Here is a 25,879-nt window from a genome sequence, read left to right as displayed (position 1 = left end):
CAGTTTCTCATTTATAACTGTAGAATTTACTGCCACAGCAATTTAAGGGAATGAACTTGTATAACATCAGGGGATGGCAGTACTAATTGGTTACAATGGGTATTAAATATAAAGCACTGATGCTCTTCATAATATGTGATTGGTAAAGTAAAATATGTTTACTTTGGTGCTGTATTGGTCAGTTGATGTTCATCCTAAGACAAATGTTCTCATAAAAGAAGTGGTGATTCCTTTAAAAATTAGTGTAAAGCATTGCATTTTCAGGTTGTTCTGAATGTGTACCAGAAAGGGCTTTTGACTAAAATGCTTGTAGGCTTTTCTCATTCCGGTTATATATTCCTCTGTGAATGCACATCTCTGAATCTCAGATAGCAGCCTCTATTTTCTGTCATGTTAGAAAATAATGTTAGAGAGCTCTGCTAACTTTGGGAGCTGTAGGGCTTTGTGTTACTGAAAGAACTGCTCAGCGTTGAGGTTCCAGAGGTTTTTCTTCAATGCCTTGAAAATAGATTTCTAATTTTAAGAGGCAGAATTGGAGTTGCTGTAAAGGACTGTGGTGCCATGAGCTTAAATTACAAGAGATGTATTGCATGTAGGGATTATTCACTCATTGCTGAAACTGTGGCACTTGCTTTCTTGAGCTTGACTCTCTTCCTCCTTTATGCCAAAGCTGGCTAGAATTCAGAGATGGAATGGTGTTTAATGACAAGCAGGGTCAGTGTGAAATGTTTTAAGAGGGCTGGTGATATTGTGGTAAAGCTGCTTGTATTTGTGGAAGTCTATGGGGTTCTACTTGAGATGAGAACACATCCTTGTTCTTAAACCAGGTGCTAAACAATGTCAGAGAAGCACTGTGGGTGCCATGAAGTATTTAAAAATGGGGTTTGAATTCTTGAATGTGAGAATATAAATTATTTGTGACCTTAGTGAATCCTAAAGATTAGTTTTCTCTCATACATACTTAATTGACTTAGGAATCTGTAAAGGCTTGCACAGGGAAGACAGCAGTGGATCTGGGAAGCAGCCAATGCCAGATGAATTCTGCAGACAGGTGCATATCTGCATATTTAGGTTTCCCTCCACAGGGCTTGAATATGTGTAGCTGAAGAGAAATTGCTCCTAAAAGAGGGTATGAAATGGATCAGGAGCTATAGTTAAAACCTTACCTGAGTTAACAACAAAACACAGTCATTGAAGTTTGGATCAGCCCAAAAGGCTGAATTCAGTCTCCTTCTTAAAAGTCTAACTTCTTAAAAGTCAACTTTCTAATGATTTCCTTTGGGAGCACACTGTCCTTGTATACATCTGTGTAATAAAGGCACTCAGAGTACACATCTTTGTTTCCTGCATTTTCATTTCATCTTCATTTTCTCTTCCAAGTTCCCCTGTTCCAGCAGGACTCTGTTGGTTTTGCACTGAATTCTTTGTTGTTGTTGTTGTTTGCATGAAAACATTTTGTTCTGGCTGATTAAAAGGAGGTTTGATTAAAAAAATTAAAACAAACCTCCTCCTCTCCATGGAGATGTGGCTCAGTAATAGGATTTTAGAATATCTCTAGAGGGAAATACAAATCGTGCATCTTTATATGCTGGAATGTAATCCATTAGTTGTCCCTTAAGATCAGGGAATTTACATATGGCGCCTTTTTTTTTTTTTTTTTTTTTTTTTTTTTTTTTTTTTTTTTTTTGATATGTTAATGGGTTTGGTTATTGTCACTAAACCATATTCATATGAAAGAACCTTAACTTCTTTTGCAGTGAAGTTGATTGATTTCCGTCTTGGTTTAACTTGGAAAATAGATAAAGCTGGAAGATTCTGAGGGAGAACCTTCATCTGGTGGAGGCCACCAGTGGCTTGGGGCAGGAAGGCTGTGCTGGCCTCTAAAATGTGCCAGAGCCTTGAAGGACTGGGAATCATTTGATTTGACAACGTAATGTGGGTGAAAGTTTTGTGTAGGGTCACCTGCTGGAATACTTCGTTGAAATCTTGTTAAGCTCCAAGGAGTTTTGGACAACGAACGTTCTTCGGTATTTTATTAGATATTAAAGGAAATTTTCTGTGTTTCACATGGCCTTTACCCCATGGAGTCAAATCAGCCAATATGCCTGATTTTTCAGTAGTTATGCAACTATGAATGTGCCACTAAGCTACAAAAGAAATGGAGTTTAATCCATCTACTTGTTCTGCAGAGATTATTTTAGTTTTCTGTTGGAAAGCTAATCTTTAAAGAAATAGCTGTCTTTCCTCTATAAATAGAGGGGATTAATAATTATTTACTCTCTTTATCCTTAATGACTAGTACAACACAATGCAAAATCTCCCTAGGCCTCTAGGCAGTGGCCTAACTATTTAGCAGCTTATTTGACCTTTCTGCAAACTTCAATATTCACCTTTATTTTTCAGATCTTATAAGAAGTTTTAGTGAAAACAGGTATGCACAATTCATATTGACAGTGGATAAAAGAGCTCCTTCAGGCTCCAAAGCCTGCCTTGTGCTTCTTAGGGAGCAGGAGTGTCTTTTGTGTTTTCTGTTTTTCTTTGGAATGTGACAGAGATCTAAAATGAATCCCATCAAGATTAGAGAGAAGCAGAAACTGGAATTTGCTTCTTTTTCATTTTCTCTATTTGCTTGTGGTGGAGAAACAGAGCCAGAGATGGGAGGGTTGACAGGAGGACCAAAGAGTATCCCAGAACACTGGAGAAATAGTCCAAAACAGTTTCACACAGTTGCTTTACCAAGCCAGAATATAATTTCATCTCTAGGGCAACCGAGAAAATAATGATTGATTTTTAAAAATTATTATTATTGTTCTTTTACTGCTTCCTTTTTGTAAAAACAAAAGAAAAAACCCACCTTTTTATTTGTGTTTTAGTTTTTTTGCTTTGAGGTCAGTATAGAAATAATTCTTAATTGCATGGTATGTGATACTTTTAATCTTTCTCTACCTTGGTATTAACAAATAATGTTTGTTCTTACTATATACTGTATGCTTTGCAAATATATGGCATTACTCTCACAATAAAATGTTCTTCCTCAAAAAAAAAAAATTACCGAGTTGTCTTCATGACATTAAAATCGAATTTGATAGTACAGGCCAAACTACACACAACTCTTGTGCCCAGGAGAGGGGTGGCTTTGGCAGAAGGCCTTTAAGACCAGCTCCCACGTGAAGCTCTGACTGGGAATTTATTAAAGTGTATGCCGTTGTGATTCAAGGTCGAGTTGTTCAAAGGCCCCTTTTTTAGAGCAGCAGCTTGCTGTTACTTTGACCATATAAACCTAAGTGTGTTTATGGACTGTTCATGCCAAATCCCTGAGTTTAGAGAATTCCTTACGTGATTTATAAGAGTAAAGGTTGAGACCTCAGTCAGGTGTCTTGGAGCTGTGAGCAGTAAGTTTTAAAGATCTGTTATGTATTTTCACATACGGCTGTCTGACAGCAAGCGGAGCATGCTGTGCTGTAAGTCTTAGGCTGACATGTTGGTATGTTGCTCTGCTGATTTCTTAATTCGTTACATTCTTTTCCAGCTAACTTTGTTCACTCTTAGTACTTTGAGAGCATGGAAAGAGGGAAAACCACTCCTTGGTGTTTTGATTACATGATTACAGATTAGGTTTCTCCTCTGAATCTGCACAGTTTTAGTGGCACCAAGAAGCCAAAGGCAGCGGCAACTGTGGGAGAAAGGAAGCACAGTTGTGCTCTGCTGATTTTTGCCTGGACCTAGATCTCTAAGGATCTATATCTAGCCAGTCTATGTATAAGCAGCTGCCAGAGTTCTCTAGCTTGCACCCTTGCTGCTATTTTTCATTTGTGTGTTCCACAGAGTATCAGAAAAGCTAAAAATACCATATCAAAATAGTCGCTGAATCTGTTAAGTCTGTACCATGCATTACAGTGACTGCAGTGTTAAGTTGGGCTTCTTATGAATGAGTTAGTTGTATGGAGAGAATTTTTCATGTTTGGGTCTATACCAATTGAATATATAATTTACATATCACTTGCTTCTCAGCTATGTCCTGGTTTTGTTTTCAGGTGTTTACTTAAGAAATGTAGCAGGAGTCTTACAAAACAAAGCAAGAATCCTCTGTGTAAATTCATTTACTGAACAGGAAGGATGTCAAGGGGTTTAACTCGCTTTTGTCATGGTAGTTTCTCTGTTTCTAAAGATGCTGAGGAAAGAAGACACATAGTTTATGAGGAGTGTCATTATTCCTAATAGCTGAACTGTTCAAAAAGATTTTGTTTCTAAAAGATTTAACAGCACAATTCCATGGGATTCATTATTAGGCAGATCAATAGAGCAACTGTAAAACAAGTACAAGGGAATATACGAAGTTACGTCTGCTGACAGGTATAGGAATGAACTAAAAATAGTTAGGGATAAAAAAACCCCTTTTGGTTTGCAGCACTGTCTGAAAGGAATTATTTGAGAAGTGAAAATTCATGCACTTACTGACATTTTAAATATACCACTTCACTCTCCACAGTCTTAATTTTCACTGAGATGTCACTTCTTAAATAATAATTGTTAACAAAAAAAGTCCTGCAAGATGTTTGAGGCATTCATTTCATACCAAGCCTCTTTATTTAAGACAATCCAGCACTGTCTCATTACAGATTTGCTCATTAAATATTGAATTCTTCATATTTAAAGATACAGGTATTTGATAAGCAGTTGAATAGAGTGGTGATCTTGGACAGAAAGCAATTCAGAAATTTTGAACTGTAAAATGCTTCAAATAAAGCAAGTGATTTGAAAGGGAACTTGGGAAGAAATTCTTATTTAGTGTGCTTGCATTGTGGAAAGAGCCCTGATACTTTTCTGTGGTCAGGCCTCTTGAGAGTTGTGGACATGCCTTTTGATTTGGGGTTTGATTAAAGGGTCGTGTGCAATAACTGCTCAGGAATACAGTGGGTATGTATGGAAAACAGGGATCCTGGATGCTGGTTACTCCATGCTGCCTTTCTTTCCTCCCTCAGCTGCTCCCAGGCATTCTCCAGCCTAGAGCTTAGCAGGGGCTCTCAGAGGGAGAGCTGGGTTTCTGTGAGCCGGGTCAAACCCAGAGCTTTGCGCCTCCCAGCTCATCTGGGACGGCACAGAAGAGACCAGCATTGAGGAATCAGAGGTGACCTGGTCCAGAAGGGTCCTGAGTCAGCACAGGCTGACTGAAAGTTATCCATAGAGGCTCATTGTTCTTTCCTTGTGCAAGGCCTGAGTGGAGCATAAGTGACAGTCTCACCCCAGATCATGTCCTACTGCCTTATTCTGTCCATGGGGAGTGACCCCATCACCTCACAAATCCAGGTCTGATTGATCTGAATGACAGAGCACAGGGAATGTAGGACTAAAGGCAGAGAAGACCTGTGGGTAGTGTCCCCTCTACCCCAACACCCGGAAAAATTTTGTTCCCTCCATCCCCAGCTCTCCCTACACTGCACGTTCATCTCATAGCCCCGTCTCCCTGAACTGTTGCTGTCTGGAAGAGCAAGCTGGTACATTCACTGTCTCCTCCACACCTTCTTCCAGTCATCCACGGCTCTTCACTGCATCCACCTCCTCCCACAGATAAGCTGTGAGATCCCTGTTCTTCCCACGGGTGGAATAAACCTCACATGTTGTTCCCCTCCATTTGCCAGGTTGCGGACTTGCTGTGTGAGTCACTCCAGACTCTGCGCTGGAAAATCATCTTCTCCAGCAGTGCAGACTCACGTACCAAAAGCTCCGTGTTTCTGCACAGAAATACATAGAGGAGCTTTTTTCACTAGGTAATGAAGAGAAACTCAGGGGATGGTCTTTAGGACCTGCCTTCCTTTGCAGCACAGAGGATACAGTTCCATAGCTATTTCAGCTGTGCGTGCCTGTAGGAAAGGAGGCAGGATTTACATCTATTGCAATCATTCTGTATTAATCTGCAGGGAATATTAGAGACAAATTGTCTGACATTTAGGTTTAGAAGTAGTTCCCTAAATACCCAAAGTGTATTACTGCTAATGCTTTGATGCTAATTTGGTATGTTGTTAATATCCCTGCTTCTCCCGGGGATAATGGTGAAATGCTGCGCTTCAGAGACTTGGGCTGGGATCTGTGGTTCAGCTGGTGTAAATCCAAAGTTGTTTTGCCTTTTGTATGGTTAATCCAGGTTTTCATCTGTGGAACAGAACAGTTCATTGGCATAATTCTTTCTTTTGTTTTAACGGATTTGGGAAGACAAGCCAAATTCTGATTACTGATCCATGGTTTTCACACCCATTGAGATCCATGGGATTGGCACAGATATGTCAGAAATGAAGATTTAGTCTTTCCATTTTTTTTCTGTATTTCTTTAAACTATTTATTGCCTATGTTGAGCTCAGTGGAGGCTAGGTCAGTATATACCCTTAGGGCAACATGAGTATACCTGTATAGAAAAAGTTGGTTAATTGGTGTCAGATAGACACCCTTGCAGTTAGTTTTGAAACAGCAGTGCTATAGATCAATATATTGTCTTCTTTTTGTTCCAAGAAAGTGGTTAAGAGGAAGCACTCTAGTGTATCCTGACTTACAATTGTCCCAAGGCATGCATCCAAGGACATTAGCTAATTTAGGATGATTGAGGAATGTCTCAGATTCTGTAAATCTTCCTCTGAAAGTGGTGACTGTAGTGTGAGGATGTCCAGGACATGGACCTTTAGCATTTCACTAGGATTGAACTGCCATCAACCAATGCAACCATCATTTCAGCTGCCACAGACATGCAGCTGTGCTGAGCTTGGCTAAAGGATCTCTTGTTTGGTTTCTCAGTTTACCTCATTTGACTGGTGTCTGGGAAATGGGCACAATTTTGTTTCTACAAAAACGAAGTTCAGCCCATGACACAGGAAATAGAAAAAATGGTCTTAGTGGAGAGCAGGGGCTTAGGCCTGTTGGTAAGAGTTGTGGGGCTTTTTTCTGTTATAACTCTCCTGACCTTGACCAGGGTTCTGTCATCATTTAAGGTGAGGATATTACTTCTCTAGTTTACATAAGTGTTGTGACAATAAAATCACCTGTTATTGGGGAAGTGCTCCAAGAAAGGCAAAGAAGGACTACAGATAGAAAAGCTTTGACCTGGATTTTTGCCTGAGGGACCTTGTCTTTTCAGGCTCTGAGCCTGACTGCAAATACAGAGACATTTAACTTCCCCGTCCACAGACATATGCTATTGTGCATTGAAAGTCAGACAATATTAATGTTCCAGAAAAGAGAACCACAGGGCAAAGTTTGCACCATTTTCCATGCTTGTTGGAAACACTGTCACTGGAAGAAATTCATGTGCTGCCATTTTACATTCCCTCTACAGTGTTTGTCATGTGAATGAGTTATTAAGCTGTGAATGCCTCATATATTCTGTAAATTACAGAGTAGAAACATTTGCCACTACTATTTTGACCTTTTCAGCATTCTGTGATTTGCTGGGCATGCCATTCCACATCTTTTGTTTACGGCCTCACTAAAATGTAGGGATGGAGCTGAGTGGGCAAACAGTCAAAATATACGGGGCTGGGAAAGGTCAGGGTCATGCATCACAGCACTGCTGTTCAGTGGGCAGGGAAGATTAAAATCTAGACTAAGAGTTCTCGTGATTTTTTCCTCCTTCACTGAAAAATAATAGAAAATTGTATTTTGTAATCTGTTCCAAAGGCAGCAATGCAGAAAATGAAGACTGATGGTATAATTTTTATTTCTTAAAATTTCAATACCATAATGTCGTGATCTTAGAGGCTGTGAAAATCAAAGCTGTCATAGTCCTTCAGAAGAAGTGAGATGGAATTCTACTCACCAAATCTTTGCTTCATTTAATCCATGTTTGATAAATGTTGCTCTTACCTTCATCCTCAATACCCTTGTGCTTGTCTCCATCCTACAGAAACAAATAGTTTGTATTAGGTAATTGAACTTCGACCATTAGAACAAGATTGAGCTACACTTTTCGTGTTAGATATTGCAGTCCAATGAAGACCAAATGAAAGACAATCAAAACAAGGTTTCTCTTGAAATTAAGAGATATTTTTATTGCCTACTGAAGACACATGGTACGTGACCTCCCAGAACCCCTAATCAGATGTAAAGTGAAAAATGGAGGAAGCAGTAATCTGAGGAAAGGCAGCAGAGGCACTCTGATTTCTACCATACTTTTTTATTTTAAAACAAGCCACATGGTGAATGATGACTGCAACTTTCTACTACTGAGTAGGTTTTTATTATCTGCTTCTACTGTATGAGAAGCTTACTAATTTTAACATGCTTGGCTCCGGTCCCATGAATAAGTGAATATAATTAGTCAAGAAAATATCCACAGAGATTGCATTGATGCACAGTCAGGTGTGCAGTTACTTCAGCTCACAGGAGCCTAAACACTTACTTGAGCAATGGTTTATATTGCTGAAATACAAATTTCACTGATGGTCTTCCATGTTGCATTAATTAAAAGGCCTAAGAAAATTTCCTTTTATATCCAGCAGAGTTGCAAATTTAAGTGAGCTGAATATGATACTGCTATGATGTCTGTGAGGAAGTTTGTAAATGGTGCTACATGCTTTCCTGGCCAAATGTGATGTAATCCTTTGCAAACTCCAAGTGTTTTTCACATTTTTCTGATTAAACTCAGTGGTTTGAGTTGAGAATTTAAACACTTAGGATGCAGTAACTGTAATTTTAATGAAGAAAACAACCTTCCTTGTGTGTTGAGTGTGCTTTTTCATTATTAGTGAGATGATTAAGTGTTAGCAAACACTCTATTCTTTGAATTTCGTCTCTCTTTATGAAGGAAAAGATTGTCCACATAGATGTTTCTTTGGATGCATCCTCTAAATGCTTTTGGACTTGACACACTGTTTTGAATAGTTTATTGTCAAGTCCTGGATATGCAGAGTTTGAAAAGTGAAACTGTTAACGATTGGGAAGGCTGATCAAATCAGGATTTCTGTTTCCCAGTCACATTACTGTAAACTCTTTTTAATTACTTCCTCATCTGTATTGATGAATTTGAAATCCAGTTTATAGATAATATTCTGCAGCCTGTCATTCAAATTGTTGATATTAAAAAACATTGCAGCCAGGAAACTGCTTTGCTGTAACATATGAGCATGGCCCCAATAAAGAGAATGCATATAGAGGAGGCAGAGAATTTAATTTGTAACTACAGTGAGTATTTGTGGTTTAGTTTCACTGGAATTCACCTGCCTTTCCTGCTTAACTCACTTTGGAAACCGAGTTGTAGAGACTGCACTGTGTGCAATAAGGAATCTGCTTTACTTTGCTGTTGACCACGTGCTTTTATTTAGGACTCTGGTTTAACTTTTCTGAGTATCACCTGGAATAGTGAGTGGTGTGTAGCTATCAAATTATTATTCACCCTGTGGGCACATTGCCTCTGAGAGGGATCTGTTGCATTTGAGCAGTTATTCAGAGGCAGACAAGCATGCTGCTTCTCTCCGTGTCAGGATTTTAAACCCCCAGCTCTCACAATCCAGCTCGTCCCTTCACAGCCTAACCTGTCTTGTGTGAAATGCCTCCTCAGTCAGAAGACTCTTAAACAGACTTGTGATTCCAAACACCTAAAATTTTTAGCAGCACTTGGTGGTTATCAGTCGTAGTTTTGCCTGTAAAAAACTCCAGGATATCCACAAGTGAATCACAACTCTGTAGTGTGTAACAACGGGTGTGGCTCTCTGAGGTTATTAGAATAGCTTTTTAAGGAGACATCAGTAGATCCTCCCTGGGAATTTGTAAGCATCTTGTTTTCTGTGCTAATTTTCTATCAGAACCTTGGTTCCCATCTGCCTTGTGTGCCAGCTGTGTAGTGGGGTGTTCTGCCAACATTTCAGCAAAAGTGACCATGCAGATTCATTTTTTCTGTGATCTAAGACTCTTCTGTAACTAAATTGTAAATATTGGTGTATCTGCATCGTCTTGTTTCCTCTTCCATAGTTATTTAGCTTACAGTCTCAAACACTGAAATCCCTTTCAGAGTTTCCATTAATCTTGTTTCTAAGGCCACATTAATTAAAATTACAAATATATTTTGATTGAGAGAGCTTTGGCACATTTCTGCTGTAAATAGTGTTTTTAATTGTGATTCTGTTATCCTACATAACCATGTTAAAAGTACATCATGTTCAGAAACATCACTTTAAGCATTTAGGGAGATGTTATTAGAAGTTTGGTTTATGTCAGCTTTTGGCACAGCAAAAATTAGGTGACAAATGAGAGTAGTTGAGGGTCTAAAATATGAATAGAGATGCTAAAACAGCCTGGATACATCCAGGCCCAGTCTGGTTCACTGTGTTCTGCTACAGTGCAAGCCAAAGGAACTTCTGTCTAGTAAGGGTGTGTTTGATCATATGAAGGAGCACCCCTCATTAATGTGTTACAAATGTAGAATAATAGTTGTCTTTTGTTGTGTCAAAAAATATGACCTGATATGTTTGACATGGTATTATTTGTTACTGCCACCATGGCATGCCTTTTAAAGAAATGATGCAACTATATGAATGCCCAAAATGAAGCCGGCTATCTGTGGCATCCAAGTGGTAACACTTCAGACACACCTAAAACTCAAATATCAATGGGAATTATGTCCCCTGTAGGAAAGGATGCATAGCTTCCTAGTGGCAGGGTAGTGTTCCTGCTCTGCCATGAGCTTAATTTCCATCTGAGGAGACATTGCTCTCCTTGATTTCCTGTTTCTCATGGTATGAATAGGATATCTTTTGTCTGGATATTTGGGAATTTTGGAAGTATGTGTGAGGAGATTGCTTGCTGAGTTTTGTTGTTGTTCTTCTAATGGAAACCAGAGAAACATTTTTAAGGAAGTTTTGGGTGGTTTTTTACCAGACAATAATAAATGATTCTGAGATCAAAAGTGGGCAGCAGAACATCTGGCATGAGTAAAAACTTGGGGTTTTTTGGTGGGGTTTTTTTGGGGTTTTTTTGGGGGGGGGATTGGGTTTTTTTGGTTTGTGGGGGGGGTTTTCTGTATCTCTCATTGAAATCACCAGTTTTCAAAGCTGATGCTGACTCTGTTGAATCTAATTTAGTTCCTGCATCAACTCAGTTGAAGCGTAAGTGTAGCTGGGAAGAGAACCAATATTCTCTAGCAGTATGTCACATCTGCAGTGTCAGACACGTGAGTCCTCACAAACACCTGTTTTAATAAACAGCCAATTTGCTAATTCTCAGTTATGCCCACAAATAGCATCTGTTTCTGGCCAGTTGTCTACCTGAATATAGCATCCTTCTTAATCAGTGAAAGCCTCTGTTGCATAACTAGGCTGACTCATTTTCCACCCAGAGATGGGAATTACCCACTCTGCTCTCTGCCCTTAATATCCTTGAGGGAATTGGTGGAAAATAGAAAGTCTGCTGGAAAGATTCCACCCTCCCTTCCAAGCAAATAAAGCTGTCAGGGCTTTGATATGTGCATAAAAATAAATACATTTTTAGAGCTGGGTGTTATCAAAATACCACATTGGCTGAACGATAATTAGTGATGGACCAGTGGAGAACCCAGGGCATTCCCACGGTGGATGTTGCTTTAATGATGGCTCAAAACAAATTTCCAGACATTTATAGTTGAGGTTGGATGCTGCTGAGAGAGAAACAGAAACACCTTCCTGACACCTGGAAGCCAGCACCACGTTGTCAGCTGAAAGGAGCCTGGACAGCTGATCCAAGGAAACCTGGCATCACACACTTCCACTGTGCTAAATATGTGGGTCACACTCCTGAACCATTGACTTAGAAGACAGCCTGACATAAGGGCACAGGAAAGACTTAGTGTTCTTCCTTAGGAAAATTTTGTATCTTTAGACTGAAATTCTGGATCTAGTAATAAATTCTCCTTATAAAGGCTGTGTGTACAGCCTTACAGTGCCAATAAAGGAGTAAAGAAAACTATAGCACTATATAATCTCTAAATAATTTCCTTTGAGGGAAACAACCTCGCAGGAGGAATTGTGGTGATAGGGCTAATACTTTTTCTGCCATGCCCCATTACCAACTCTAGAGATGCAGTAGAAGTGCATTCAGGTATTAAACTGTTTTATTGCTTTTCTTGTTTAAACATTCCTAATGGGATTACAACAGAGGCCATTGCACTTAGAAATAAGGCAACTTCTGACCTCTGCCCGTGCATGTGGGAAGTAATATATTGTCTCCTGTGGAGTTACTACAAGTAGTAAATTGATGATACAAACTATCCAGCAGGAGTGAGGGACTAGAGAGACAAAGCAATGACATGGCAAGATTTTGGTAATTTTAACCTTTCGGGAGCAGCATAGCAGCAGACCACGTACCCAATAGAATAACCTGAAACAGTATAATAACATAGCCAGGGAGAAGTGACTCTCTAACCCAGCAGAAGTGAGTCCATGACTTAAACCTTGACATAAACTTTCATAACTTGTGCTGCTTGTTAGCAAAAAACTAAATCTTTCATCCTCCATGGTAGTTCTGCCCAGAAGATTCTATTTGATGGAAAATCAGCTCGGTGGAAGCCAATCCAAACTGCTTGTGGCTTGAATTACACTTTTTTAGAAATTAAGCTGCCCAAAATGCTATGAAAACAATGTGGTTCTGTGGCCTCTGATTATAACAATGTGATGGAACTTATTATTCACTTATGTTACATTTTCAAAAAGATGTATTCATGCAGTACAAATTGTCTGATTAGTGAGAAATGAAGCAATCGGTCCCTTAAACCTCTCTTGTAACTGAGCAACCAGCAGTGGTAGATGTTTATGTTTTGAGTCCATAATGCATCCTGACAAGGGAGTTCACTGGATGGAGGTAAGCAGAAATAAAATTAAAATTGAATAAAGACTACTGAAGCCCAGGGACAAAACTGCAACATTCTATTTTTGTTTTTGAGACAAATGGACTCACTGGGATTTTCTGAATGTCTCTCACTGAAGTTGCATATTAAGTACCTTGAAAGCAAATGATGCAGCACAGGAGGGAGTTGGCTACTTGCTGTGCACTGAGCAGAGATTTCTCATTTCATCCATCATTCACAAGGTGCTGCAGTACTTCCAGAACTACTGAACTTACCTAACACAGGGTGGAATAAGACCAAGAGCTCCATTTGCAACGTGTGCTCTGCTCCGAACTGAATGTGATAAGGTAGTTTGCAGTTGCTGTGTTTAGCCCTATAGAGTATTGTATGGCTGTGAACTTTGATTTTTAGGATACATGGAATTATTTGCTTTCAGAAATCAAGAACTGGTTATTAATAAGTCACAAGACTGACTTACATATCAGGCTCAAGGGGCGTTTTGCCTTTTGTTTCCTGTAAATGTAGATTGCACTCTACCTGTAAGTACACCATTAGAACTGCACTTTAAGAACTGCTGTCTGGCTTCTCCATTTCCCACAGCATATCCCATAGAGCTTATGTTAATGGATTTATAGCTTTCCAAGTCATCCCACATCTGGCTATCCACACAACAGAGAGCAGGCTGTATAATGATTTACTCAGAGTAGTAGTAAAAAATGCAGCTAAGTCTTGCTAGCTTACTAATAGTTGGCCAGCCTTGGGAGCTGGGGATGGATGAGTTGATCTCTCAAGACCCTTCCTGGTTCAGCATCCATTGTCTTATGATTTAAGAGGCTGGAAATTTTTAAAAGATTGGGGCTCTTGGTAAAATTCCAAGATGTTGATGAATTTGGCAGTGTACCTCTTCTCTCTTTCTGTTCACCACTTCATTGCAGTTAATTTAAATTCCATGATCAAAGTATTAAAATAGCTTTCATTTGCCAGCTTCTTAAATACACTTCTGATCTTTGCTGTTGAAATATATCAATGTGTGTGATTGGAGAGCTACAATCATCTCTACTGCTCAAAATTATGCAATTGTAGAATAGTTTGAATTGGAAGGGACCTTGAAATGTCATCTAGTGCCTCATCCCTACAAGAAGGAGGGGTGTCTTCAGCTAGATCATGTCACTCAGAGCCCTGTCCAACCTGACCATGAGTATTTCCAGGTATGAGGCCATGCTCAGGTGCAGTCTGGAAGCCACAGCAAGTTCTTACACATGCAATTGCAATTGCAACAGTCCCTGTAGTTTGCTCTCAGTCAGTGTGGTGCCCAGTCCCTGGATTGTTTAGGTTACTGACAGACTGACCTTTGGCGGCTTTGGTGGTTGAAAAAAGAATCTACAAACCGATTTACAGGGGGTGTGCGAGGGCAGGGAAGGGAAACAGTGAGGAGTACATTCTGCATATCCCCTTTTTGTTGCCTCTTCTTGTAGGAGATTTTGGGGACTATCTCACAGACTGGTTTCCACCAGTGATGTGAAGTACCTTTAAAAAAACCTGTAGCACTTGCAGTCTATTGTGGCAGACACTGTTTTATGTTTAGTGTCTGGCTGGCTCCAGCTGTCACATCAACATGAAAATTATTATTCCATGTGGATTTTGTGCTCCCTGTCCTATTTGGACAGTGTCTGTACAAACCCAAAGCACGTGCAGCAAGGTTACTTCAAGATTTATTTTACAGCAAATTTATTTCTCTGGATGCCTTGTGAGACTAAAGTCAAACCTAAAAGAATAATTTTCCAAAAGAGAAAGCAAACAATGATTTAGCTAGTCCATACCCCATCATTCACCATTCAGGCTTGGGACAATGGCAGCATTATGTCACTGTCTTAAGTGTGAATGTTGCTTCTAAATTTGTGTTTTCTAAAGATGGAAAGTGAAGCAGTCTTTCTCTGATGAAGGCTGGTTGTCTTTGATATCATAGATAAATGCTTTGATAGTTAGTTTTTAATTTCTTTATTGCCAAAAATTTTCAATGAAGCCATAAAAGAGAAAAAAAGAGATCAGCCTAATTGCCTCAAGATGGATATGTAATGCATAAATCTCTTGTTTAATGGATCTAGTAATAGACCACCTGTTTCAGTTGCCTTTTCCCATTCAGAATATGAATGAATAATTCTCTCAGATGTTCACAAAGAGAAAACACAATTGTACCATCAAAACCTCAATGATTTTTTTTTTTTTTTTTTACTTTTTTTTTTTTTTTTTTTTTACTTTTTTTTCTTGAGGTTTGTTCATTCTTGTTCTGTGTCTCAGACAACTTTGGTACATCTAACCTTGGGAAAATAAAACCTTTTGGTATGATGTGTAAAGCTTTGTGTGTTTTTGTTTTCCAGTTGTTTCAAATGCAAATAGAGAGCCATGCACACCAATAAAACATTGCCAAATCCCCAGACAGTCATGTCTGAGTTGCAAGTTTTCCTTCATGGTGTGATCCATGTATATTCCCCAGTATGGATACCAGCCCTCCTGCCCAGTTCTGTGTATTTGGGTGTTGGTATTACTTGTCTCTTATAGAGTCCAACTGTGTTGAGGGTATTTGAGCTCCTGAGCCTGTCATCTGATTCAATATGTTTTAAAAATAATAATAATGAAAAAATAATTTTAAAAAAGGACTGCACAGCTTTGTGGATAAGAGCTTTTCCTTTTTGTGGGCATGCAAAATTCCTGAGCCATTCCAAAGATAGGGAATTTTAGTAAGCAATGTGAGATTTCCTTAGATTTCCCCGTGCAGTGTTGGTATTTTTTCATTGTAATTTTTTGGGTGGAGAGGGTTTAGGTGTTTGGAGTGGGGGGGCTCCCCATTAAGGATAGCTTAGAATACATTTCCAGCGTGCTGAAAGGGCGTACATTGCTCAGTCGTGTGGGTAACTTTCCAACACATGCTAACCTGCTGTCTTTTTAAAGTGGGAGCAGTGCAGTTCTGAGGTAACATCCTCATGTTCTAAGTCCTGGCATGATCACTTTGAGCACATCCAGAAAAGCTGTCTCTGTGTGGTTCTTCCATGTTCCCCTGTGGTAACTGTGTTCCAAAAATGTGCATTTTCCTTATGAAAAATCTCTTTTCAAAGTGAGCCCCACAACAGTTGAAATTTGAGACTCGGAGGGCTTCTCGATCCAGGGGCTTCATAAGTTCCAGTCAGAGATGAATGAATGAAGCAATCTAGTAGGCATTAAAATGGCAACAAACAGGGAAGGTGGGATGGGAAGAAACGAGCACTCATTTAGCAAAAAATCAAGATGTCAAGAGCAAAATTAATCAAGCCGTCAGGGGATATAAAGTTGGGTTTTTATTTAACATTTACACCGACATGAAAGGAACCTGAATGATAAACAACAAGAAAGAGAACTGCACATTTATGGGCTTAAATTCAACCTGGTCGATAGAAGAGAAATCTGGTGTGAATGATTTGCCTGATGAAAGCACTAAATTCCATGTTTATCACCTATTTAAGGGCAGATGAGGGAAGGAGGAGCCATCTGTCGGAAATCTGCAGCTTCTGAGAGAACCTGGAAGCAGTTTCTGGTGGATGAAACCATCAGTGTTGTAGCCATGAAAGAGCAGGGAGGAGGACGGGGTGGTGTCTCTGCAGGCCATGGGTTTGCAGAAAAGAAGAAGGTGATGCATGCTGAAGTCTTCCACTGTTAGTTGAGGGCTGGGAGAGCTGTTCCGTGGTCTTGTGTTTCATCCTCATTGTGGCAAGCTGGAAAACAGGCTTTATCAGCAATAAAACCTCCCCCTGAAGTACTCTGTCCTTAGCAGGGGATTTACATGTCAGCTTCATCCTGAGAAGCAAAGAGAAAATGACCAGTGCACTAAAAGTTAGTTTAGTTTAACTAGATGTAGAAGGCCAGTGATTTGGCAGTCTTGTTTCCACATGATATATGTAAAGCCCAAATGAGGGGAAAAAAGTTAAGTCCAAACCATGAGCAATATTGCTTGATATCAGCTTTATTTTGACTGATGCTATCACAAAATTGTGCCTGTGCTTCACCTCTATGTCACAGACTCCGCTGCCATATTGAGCTCTCTCCTGCCACTGCCAAAAAGCCTGATTTATGGTAAGTATCCATAGTATTTCTGGTCTGATTTTCATGTAACACTAAGATGATGCCAGCAATCACCATCTCTGTTCCAGTAGCTCCTACGCTACTTCCCTGTGAATGCCAGCTCCACAAAATCACCCGGTGAGATTTTGTGCTCCCTCTGCTAAGAGCAGCTAGATTGCCAGACATGGGGGTGCAAGACACACAGAAGAGAGAGCCCCCAGTCCCTGCTCTTTCCAAACTGTAGTCAACCAAATGGTAATAGCACTGGGATGCTCTGTTGTTGAGAATGTTTTTTTCCCTCAATTTTGTTGAAAAGTTTCAGCTGTGTTGCCTGTGACAAAATTCAGATCAAAAATTGCAGCATTAAAGGAGCCAACATTCAGTGTTGACAACAGTGCTGTGGTAAATCAGCTTGTAGGACATAAAAATTGTGGCTAAGAACTGGTGAAAGTTAGAGAACACTTCAGTAAAAGCTCAGTGAAGCCAAGAGTCCGGAAGGCTTTGCTCTGGAGTTACACCAAAATGGCAACAGCACATAGTGACACAGAGGCACTTCAGTACAACAAAATCAGCATGTCCTCGAGACTCTAAAAAGGATGTAAAAACAATGAGGGAGTCTGCTTGGGAAGCATTTTGGGAGAGCTACTGTGACCAGAAGGAGTCATACAATCCCTAGGGAATACACTTACGTGGGGTTGCAGAAATGCTATTTCCACATCTGGCATCATGATGGGATCCTTGCAGCAGTCTCCAGGTCTGGCTGTTAGCACTTAGGGAAGCTCAGTGTTCGGAGGACAATTTGGGAGGCCCACAAGAAAGGATAAAGAGCTAAAAGGGAAGAGTTAAAGAATCTCTGCTGAGTTCAACACAGTGCCACATGGCTTAGTCTGTGAGTTACATATAGAGGGAATTGGAAATGGTGATGGAGAGCTCTTGTGTCTATTAAGCTGAAGTGTGTAACAAGAAGTGATTATGTTGTGTTGATGCTATGAGTGTATCCCAGACTTACAGCACAGGCTTTTTCCAGGGGAGGTGATAGAAAAATGCAGCAGCTCATCAGCCTGTGGCTCTCCATCAGTGTCAGTTCTTCAGTCAGGAACTGGACTTTGCCCAATTCAAGATGTGCTGCTGTCTGGCCCCGTCCTGTGGCTTGTGGAATGAGAGCTCAAAGTGAGAGATCAGAGGGTCCTTCTGCCTCTGTCCTTGCCAAAAAGCTAGATGCCCACTGTTAAGGTCTTGGACCTGAAGTTATATAAATGGCTTGATTTTAAATCTCTTTCAAAGTCAACAGGGTTTGAGCCTTGGTACATAGCCAAAGTGAAATTTCTAGTCTGTAATTGTTAATTATGTGTGAATGCGCCATTATTTATAAGTACACTCTGTAGAGGACTAGTACATGAGGGAAAACAGCCTAGTTCAGGCTAAAATGTTGCTATTTTTAGTAACTGGTCAAGGCAGAATGTGTTCAATATGTAGACCCTAGAATCCTGGAGACTGTCTTACTCTGGAACAAAACAAGGCTCATATACCATAGAGCTCTCACCCCAAAATCTCTCCTGAACCTCTAGTTTTGTTTGCTGCTAGCTAACTTGTGATAGTGGGGAATCTGGGAGATACACCTGAATGGCAAAGGTATCATTTAATAAGTTTTTGGGATTTTAAAAAATTAAAATAGTTACAACAGCGCACTCCCTGCTATATAGTTATGCTAATATAAAGGTATCGTATACTTCAAAATACTTTCTTGTTCTTAGTGTTGATTGTCTGTGCCTGTGTGAGCAGATTCTGAGGTAACATATAGTTTTAATAAACCCCTTTGATAGTCTGAGTTTACACAAAACAAATACCAGATTATGCTTACTTTTTATGCGCCAACTCTATTTCTAGTTTTATTTCTCCATAAATAAAGAGCTAAGCTCTAGTTATATATGCCTAAATGCCTGGAAAGAGGGATTTGATTCCAGAAGCTGTTGTTGTAATGCAGTTAGCTCTGATTTTTCTGCTAGAAAATTCCATTTGGAATCGTGTTAATGTAGGAGAGTAAAATAGACTGTGAAAGTTAGCTGTTTCTGGTGTTCAGAAGAACCTGCTTTTTTCATCCATTCTCTATTTTATGAAGGAGTAAGTCTAAACTGAAAGTTTATTTAGCTATTCCCAAGGAAATAGAAGTGCATAGTCTGATTCTGCCTCTTACCAGAGAAAAGTAATATATAAAGCTTGTGGTTTTCCTAGGAGCCTGCAAAGCCTTATCCTGTTGAGTAAATCTCAAGTTTGGTCTGTATTACCTGAAAGATGAGTTCATAAATAGCTGTACCAGAAAAGGGCGTATTCATTGTACCTGACAGTTTTACCATCACCTGCAACTTCAGATGCTGAGATACCCTGATAAAATGAAAACAAATGCTCACAGGTTTTTTTATCTGTTCTTTCCCTGTTCAATTCCTTGAATTTTAATTGTTGCATTTGGTGGGTTTTTTTAACACAGTGTAGTGCTATGTGTATTCCATGTGTCTGGAGGCAATATGTTTCTCAGTTTCTCAGTTTCTCAGAGGTAAGGAGCCAAACTTTCAAAGGTATTGCAAATTGCCAGGGAAATAATAAATCTGGACATGGTATTTTATCCAGGGCTGCTAATGACCCAATTTATTGGCTTGAAGTGAACTTTCCCCAAGGCAAGTTATGCTTTTCCAGCCAGTCCTCTCCTGCTTCCCAATGGTCCCATCTGTGGCAGAAAATGATGGAAACTGTAGCAGGGCCATTGCCTTATTCAAACATCTTGTCCCTTTACCTGCAATGTGCTGTCATTGGGAATTCAGACAAAAGGGCTAATTCATGATGACCAAGTTGTTTTTGTTAAGAATAAATTTGAGCAGTTATCTGTTATGTAGACCCAGGACATTCTACATCCGTTGCTGTATTCGCCATGAATTGTATGATTTAATGGGATTCTGTCCAAAGAGGAAGAAACAGTTAGTGATGAGGAGCTAAAGTTTAATAATTATGTACAATCAAATGTTTAACAGTCTTGAAAGGGGCTTCCTATAACCAGCAGCTCCAACCATAGAAACAGTGACTACTCAGCCATATGCTCTTCGTAGCTGTCGTTCTGTTCACTTCTATTTACACCACTCTCTTTACCTGGATTAGTTTATATGTGCAACTCAGGGAAAGATTCACATAAAGAATTCATAATGCTAGTGTTATTACATCTAAATGTCTCAAAAGAATCATGAAGATGTTTTAGAAATTACAAAAGTGGTGTTGGGGGATTTGTCCTTTCCCAGGGACTCCAAGAAGGGTCCTGCACACAGGCTCTCCTATGACTTAACTTTCTGTAAGCAGCCTCTGAAAGACAGGGAAATGAGAATGATGGTTACAGCAGCAGATGAGAAAGGGAGAGATGTGAGGAAATACAACAAAAAGTGGAGCAGAGGCCGAAGGGAAGGAAGGAAAGAAAAAGCTGTCTGGAGGGAAAAAAAGAAGAAATGTCAGAAAGACCGGAGGAGAGAAACAGAAAGCTACAGAAAGTAATCACCTATCAGCAAGAAGAAAAGCAACATGAAAACATTCTGGTGGGGAAGAAAGGATCTTTTTAAAAAGGAAAAAAGACAAGAAAAAGTGAGAAACTTAACAAGTGTCTCTACCTAGCATCCAGCCTCAGGAGAGCTGTTCTAAAATTGAGATATGTAAATAGGATACATCTGTTCACCTGGCCATTTACTCAGATGTATGTTTTATTAAACTCTGAATAATTTCCTCACATTCTATTCAAACACTGTCATCTATGCTTGCCACTCCCTGAAATCTGACAGAATTACTTGGATACTGACAACCGATCCTGACTCTACTTCTGTTACATATTTATGGTTAAGTGTGTGTGACTTTTGGTTAATCTGTGCTGGCTGTATGTGAAGGGATAAGTCTGTACATCCACATGGATCTTCAGGACTACACAACTGTGCCAAAAGCAGGACTCCAAAAGTATGTTTGGTAGGATTATGTGACTATTCCAAAGGAGTACAGATTCTGTCTCCAGTTCTTCGCCCTGAATCATGCAGTGTTGGAGTTGCCATTAATTATTGCCAGTGAAGTTGAGCATATGGGCTTAAAAGAGTTCTAAATGATTTTGTTTTCTCTTTTATTGTTACCTATCTGATACATACAACAGACAGCATAAGGCACTTGATTCTCTTCACCAATCCCTTGTGTAAAATATTGAAAGAATTCAAAGCAGTGCATATTTTAGCTGTCCTTTAGAGATGAATTACTGCTGTTTATGATTCTTGCAGACGCTTGGAAACAGATTTCTGCATATACATCATATTTTGTTTGCAAGTAAGTCTTTAAAGCCACAGTTACATGAGATTTAAGTCTAAATTGTTCTGCATTTTTTAAAATCTGAGATGAATTTTTAATTAGCCAACGACAGTAAATCTGAAGTGAATGAGGGAGCTCCTAAGGACTTAACTTTTTAACCATTTCAAAATCATATCTTAACTGGAGAAATAAGTCAAAATTCAGAGAAATGTCCTTCTAAGTGGATGTGCCCATAACCTGTAAACAATTTGCGTAAGGGTTAAGGTGTTCTTCTCACCCTTATTTAGACTGAGAATTCAGTGTTAAAGGTGAAATACTGGCCCCGTAGAAGGGAAAGATAAAGCTAGTACTAATGGAATAAACATTTCATTTCACTGTCTGTGTATCCATATGGACAACTGAGCAACAGAATTCTGCTTTTGTGCAGGGTAGGTCAGCATACACAGCCTCATCGCTGTCTCACATGCATATATTCATCTCTGTATACTGTGTCTTGGAAAGTTCTGCATTCATATATTGCAGTTCTACAATGAGGTTACTAACTGTCCTTTTTTTTCCCCTCCTTGTTTTCTTAAGTGCACATAGTGATTAAGGAAACTGTATGGATAAATCACAAAAAAATATCTTCTGTCCCTCTGCCTTGATAGGGAAAGTCACTGCAAAGCCTTTTTTTCCCTCATGTACAGTATTGTGTTATCGGCATCTTTCCTTACTGTAATCTCTTTTTCTGTGTCACTTATTAAAAATTCTGACTTTCAAACAGCTACATAAATTTCTTTAAACATCTCCTGACTCAATAAAAAAGCAAGGAAGGGATTAAATTGAATGCTCAAGCTTCATTCCATCATCTCACAAAAGTGTTCAGATAAACTATGAAATAAATCTTTCTGTCCTGTCAGGTCATTTCAATAGCTCTGATATTATTTATGGCCCCATCTATATAATCCTCGCTCAGAAGTAATCGGAAAGTTCCCCTCAGTCAGCTTGCAGGATCTTTAGAAGTGGAAAGTGCAAATGCTTTTACTTAACTTCAGCTCAGATAAGGGACAGGGATCACAGGAGTAGGAGTGCATGGTTATTCTCAAAAAATATTAATGTTCAATTAGATGGAAAATTCTGCAGATGCTTCACCCCATTTCAGTTCTGTAGTGACACAGCTGGAAGTGGGCTGCTGCATGAGTTTTTCTAGAAAAGGATTCTGATTTCCAGTGTACTCATCATGCTATGGGAGAAGAGGCCCATTGGGAATGTGTGGCTCCCAGTTTGCCTTGAGTTGTGAGATTTCGAGGGCTTGGGGAAGGGAGAGTGGATTTGGTTGGCTTTTGCTGTATGAGCAACTTTTTTTAAGGGAGAGGCAATAACTCCAGAGCAGCTGAGAAACCAGAGAACAGCATAAGGGAAAGGAGAAGAACAGCTTCAGAAACCTGGTCTGTTTATTTTTGACCTTTACTGTTGGTGCCTCCTAACCCAGACTGGGGTTTAACCAGAGGCCACTGTTTGATTTTCACCCAAAAGGTGACATCCATCCACACCCCCCAGGGGAAACTTCTGCCAAAATCAGCTGCTGACTTCCCCATCCCATGTGGTCTTCTCATTGGAGGCAGCGCTGGGCCAGGACACAACTCTCAGCTGCAAAGGGGGCCTTAAAATAAATGTCTGGCTATAAAGGAACCTTTGGAAAACTGTTGGCATGGGATCTGTGACATGGCACATCAGTATACTAGAAAAACGAGAAGAGTTTGCAAACGTCATTGACCTCTGCTCTGAGTGCTCTCCCTTTTCCTTCAAGGAGGCTTTGAACAGCTCCTGGTGGAAGAAAGTGAGATTGGCTTTATTGATAGTCTTTAAAAGCTTGAGAATCATGGTTTACAGAGACTATTACTCCTTAAATTAAGTGTAAAAAAGTTACCTGAATTTCTAAATACCGGCTTCAGATTTTTTCAGTCTCCTGTTACATAACTTGGCATCACTGAGTTCAATACTTTAGCAGCATGAAAATAATCATTGTCATAAAAATAAGGCTTTGCTACAGGTAATGTTTGGAAAATAAGTATGTTCTTCTTCTGGACTAGTGAATACTCATACTTACAGCAAATATTCTCCTCCATGCCTAAGAGAATTATTATGGGCTGCTGCATGAATGACTTTCGTTTCATGTTTTTAAATGTAGATGTAGCTTCTGCGAATATTTTAAAAATTGAATCTCATCACTTCTGTTTCATGCGATTTAGAGCACTGTTATGCAGCTTTTCTGCAGGAGTCTGCTGATTTTTTGCTTTTGTTTCAGTTGTCCCAGTTTGATTCTGTCTGAAAATCTTTTTGATGTCATCTCCATACACTGTGTTGCTGTCACGGTTTTGACTGGCTGAGATGCCATGATGCCTAACCCTATTAAGCTCCATAAAGGCAGAAGTTAGAATTCCTCAGCATAATCTTAGCCCCTAACTCTTTTCTAAGCCATTTACAAACAGACATAATATCCTTTGTCATGTATATTACACTCAAGCAGATCATGAAAGAGAGAGATCTCTTGTACTGCAGTTTTGAACTGCAGTTCTAAGTTATTTTTCTGGACAACAATGGGAAGGTGGTGTTGAACATATGGAGTGTTTAGATGCTTCTGTTTAGTGGGTTTGGTAACACAGATTAATGATGGGGGATCTTGGGTGTTAATTACTTAGTGGTACCCTAGTTCGCACCATTCTGTTTAAAACAGTGTAGTTCCCTACTTTGCCATGTAGTAAACCAGATCCTGCCACTGCTACTCTGGCAGAATCCCACAGTATTATGCTTAAAAAGATCATGCACTTATCAAAAAACCCAACCAGGTTTAGGGTGGATATATGGCTCTGTGGAAGACCCTGTCAGTGATTTTGAGGGCCTGCCAGTGCCTTACCTGCTCAGACATGACATGTTTCTCACTGAGCACCTCTTACTTTTGTGCCCTGGCTGAAGAACAGTCCCTTTGACAACAGCAGGGTTCAGGTCAGCCCTTGGGTTATGGCAACATGAGATAGAATTTTGTACCAGAAATAAAAGGCTCATCCTTTATTTCAAAACTAAGTGGAAACTTCAAGTATGCCCAGCTGCCATCCCTCATTTAACTTCTTCTCCCATTTACTTCATAGTGACTTTTAATTACATAGCTCCTATTCTCTTCTCTGGCATCTATTTTCCAGTGTTTCACATGAAAATGGTAGGTAATATTGTATGTCTGTGTGTTGATTTGGTACAGCCTGGTTTTTTGGTGGCAGGGGGACCACAGAGGTGGCTTCTGTCAGAAGCTGCTGGAAGGTTCCACCACGTCCAACAGAGCCAGTCCCTGATGGGTCTGAGGATGGACCTGCTGCTGATCCAGTTAGAGAGGCTGGTAATGCCTCTGTGATGACACATACAAGAAGAAAATCAAAACAGCACGTTTTTTCCAGAGGTGTCAAGGCACTGCCGCTGGGGTTGTCGCAGCACACAGCAATGAAACCATTGGATCCATCTCTGACTTGGTACAGCTGGATCCACAGACGATGGAATTCCTTGGAGAAGGGAACCATAGATTTCTGAAACTGTCTTTGAACCATCTGAAATTTCTAACAATAGCTTATTGGAAAAGGCACAAAAAGACCATTTGAATGTAGAAGTGCAGCCAGCTCAAAGGATCATTATGGCTGTGGCTTGGCTACCACACTTTATTAGCCTGAAGGATCAAAGCAGACTGATGAATACTGAATGGCTTTCAAGGCATCAACTATATCAATCACTAGCTACTGACACCATTGAGGTTACAGCAAGCTGATATGACAAGTAACTATCAGTTTTGGCTATAATGAGAAAAGACAAAGGCAAACTACTGATGTGTCACTTTGATCTTATTTTAACAAGGTGCAAAATCTGAGCAGACTGGACCCACCATAACACTTTGCAAGTACTTATATTAATGTGAAATTTATGGAAGTCATCAGTACCATTATGTGAGAAAGCTAGAGATTTCTGATTTGATTCAGAAAGAGATTTTTTGCAGCCTAAAACTACCCCAGCCTCTTGAGCTAACCTCTGCTTTCTCCATAGAAGGGATCCTCCTACTGCTGCGCTTCTCATGGCTTTGTGGAGTGGACAGGTCTTGATTGTGGTTTTCTGGTCATGGTTATAACTGGCACACCAAAGACCTGGGCTCCAACATCCTAATTTATGAATGCATTTGTGAAAATTTATAGTGGGTACTAGTTTGAAAGCAAACCAATGGGAGATTACAAGTCAGAACTATAGTTTAATAGGAAAATTAAAATAAAGGCAATGTTACAGAAATATTGTCTTAGACTGACAGAGTATGACCTGACACTGACATCCTGTTCGTCAGGAGGGTGGTAGCAATCTGATTAAAAGGTGGCTGCAGACCCATTGGAGTGATGGATGTGGTTCTGTCAAAGTGGTGATCCTGTAGAAGGATCTGATCTGTCTCCAGTGGTGGTTGTCAAGCTCTTGTCCTCTGGGAATCCAGTAATAGGTGCTGCCTATGGTGTTCCAATCTTCGGATTATATCCAGGTAGGAATATTTAGTTCCTCTCCTCAGGGCAGAGCATCTCACAATGGGATGATGTAACTCTGTGAGTCATGCTGTGAGACCTTGATGGTCCATTAGTGGAGATGGCTCCCCAGGGGGAGTTGTCAGGGCTGACTCAT

General features: G+C 39.9%; 1 protein-coding gene across 2 annotated transcripts in view; it reads left to right on the top strand.

The window, feature by feature from the left end:
• The window catches only part of IL1RAPL2 (interleukin 1 receptor accessory protein like 2), a 385,745-nt gene that overhangs the window by 270,330 nt on the left and 89,536 nt on the right, over positions 1-25,879 (top strand). The window lies entirely within an intron of this gene.

The sequence above is a fragment of the Prinia subflava genome, chromosome Z (assembly GCF_021018805.1).
Source record: "Prinia subflava isolate CZ2003 ecotype Zambia chromosome Z, Cam_Psub_1.2, whole genome shotgun sequence".
Lineage (NCBI taxonomy): Eukaryota > Metazoa > Chordata > Aves > Passeriformes > Cisticolidae > Prinia > Prinia subflava.
Note: the sequence above shows the minus strand (reverse complement) of the source record. Positions and strands in the feature narration are given on the sequence as shown.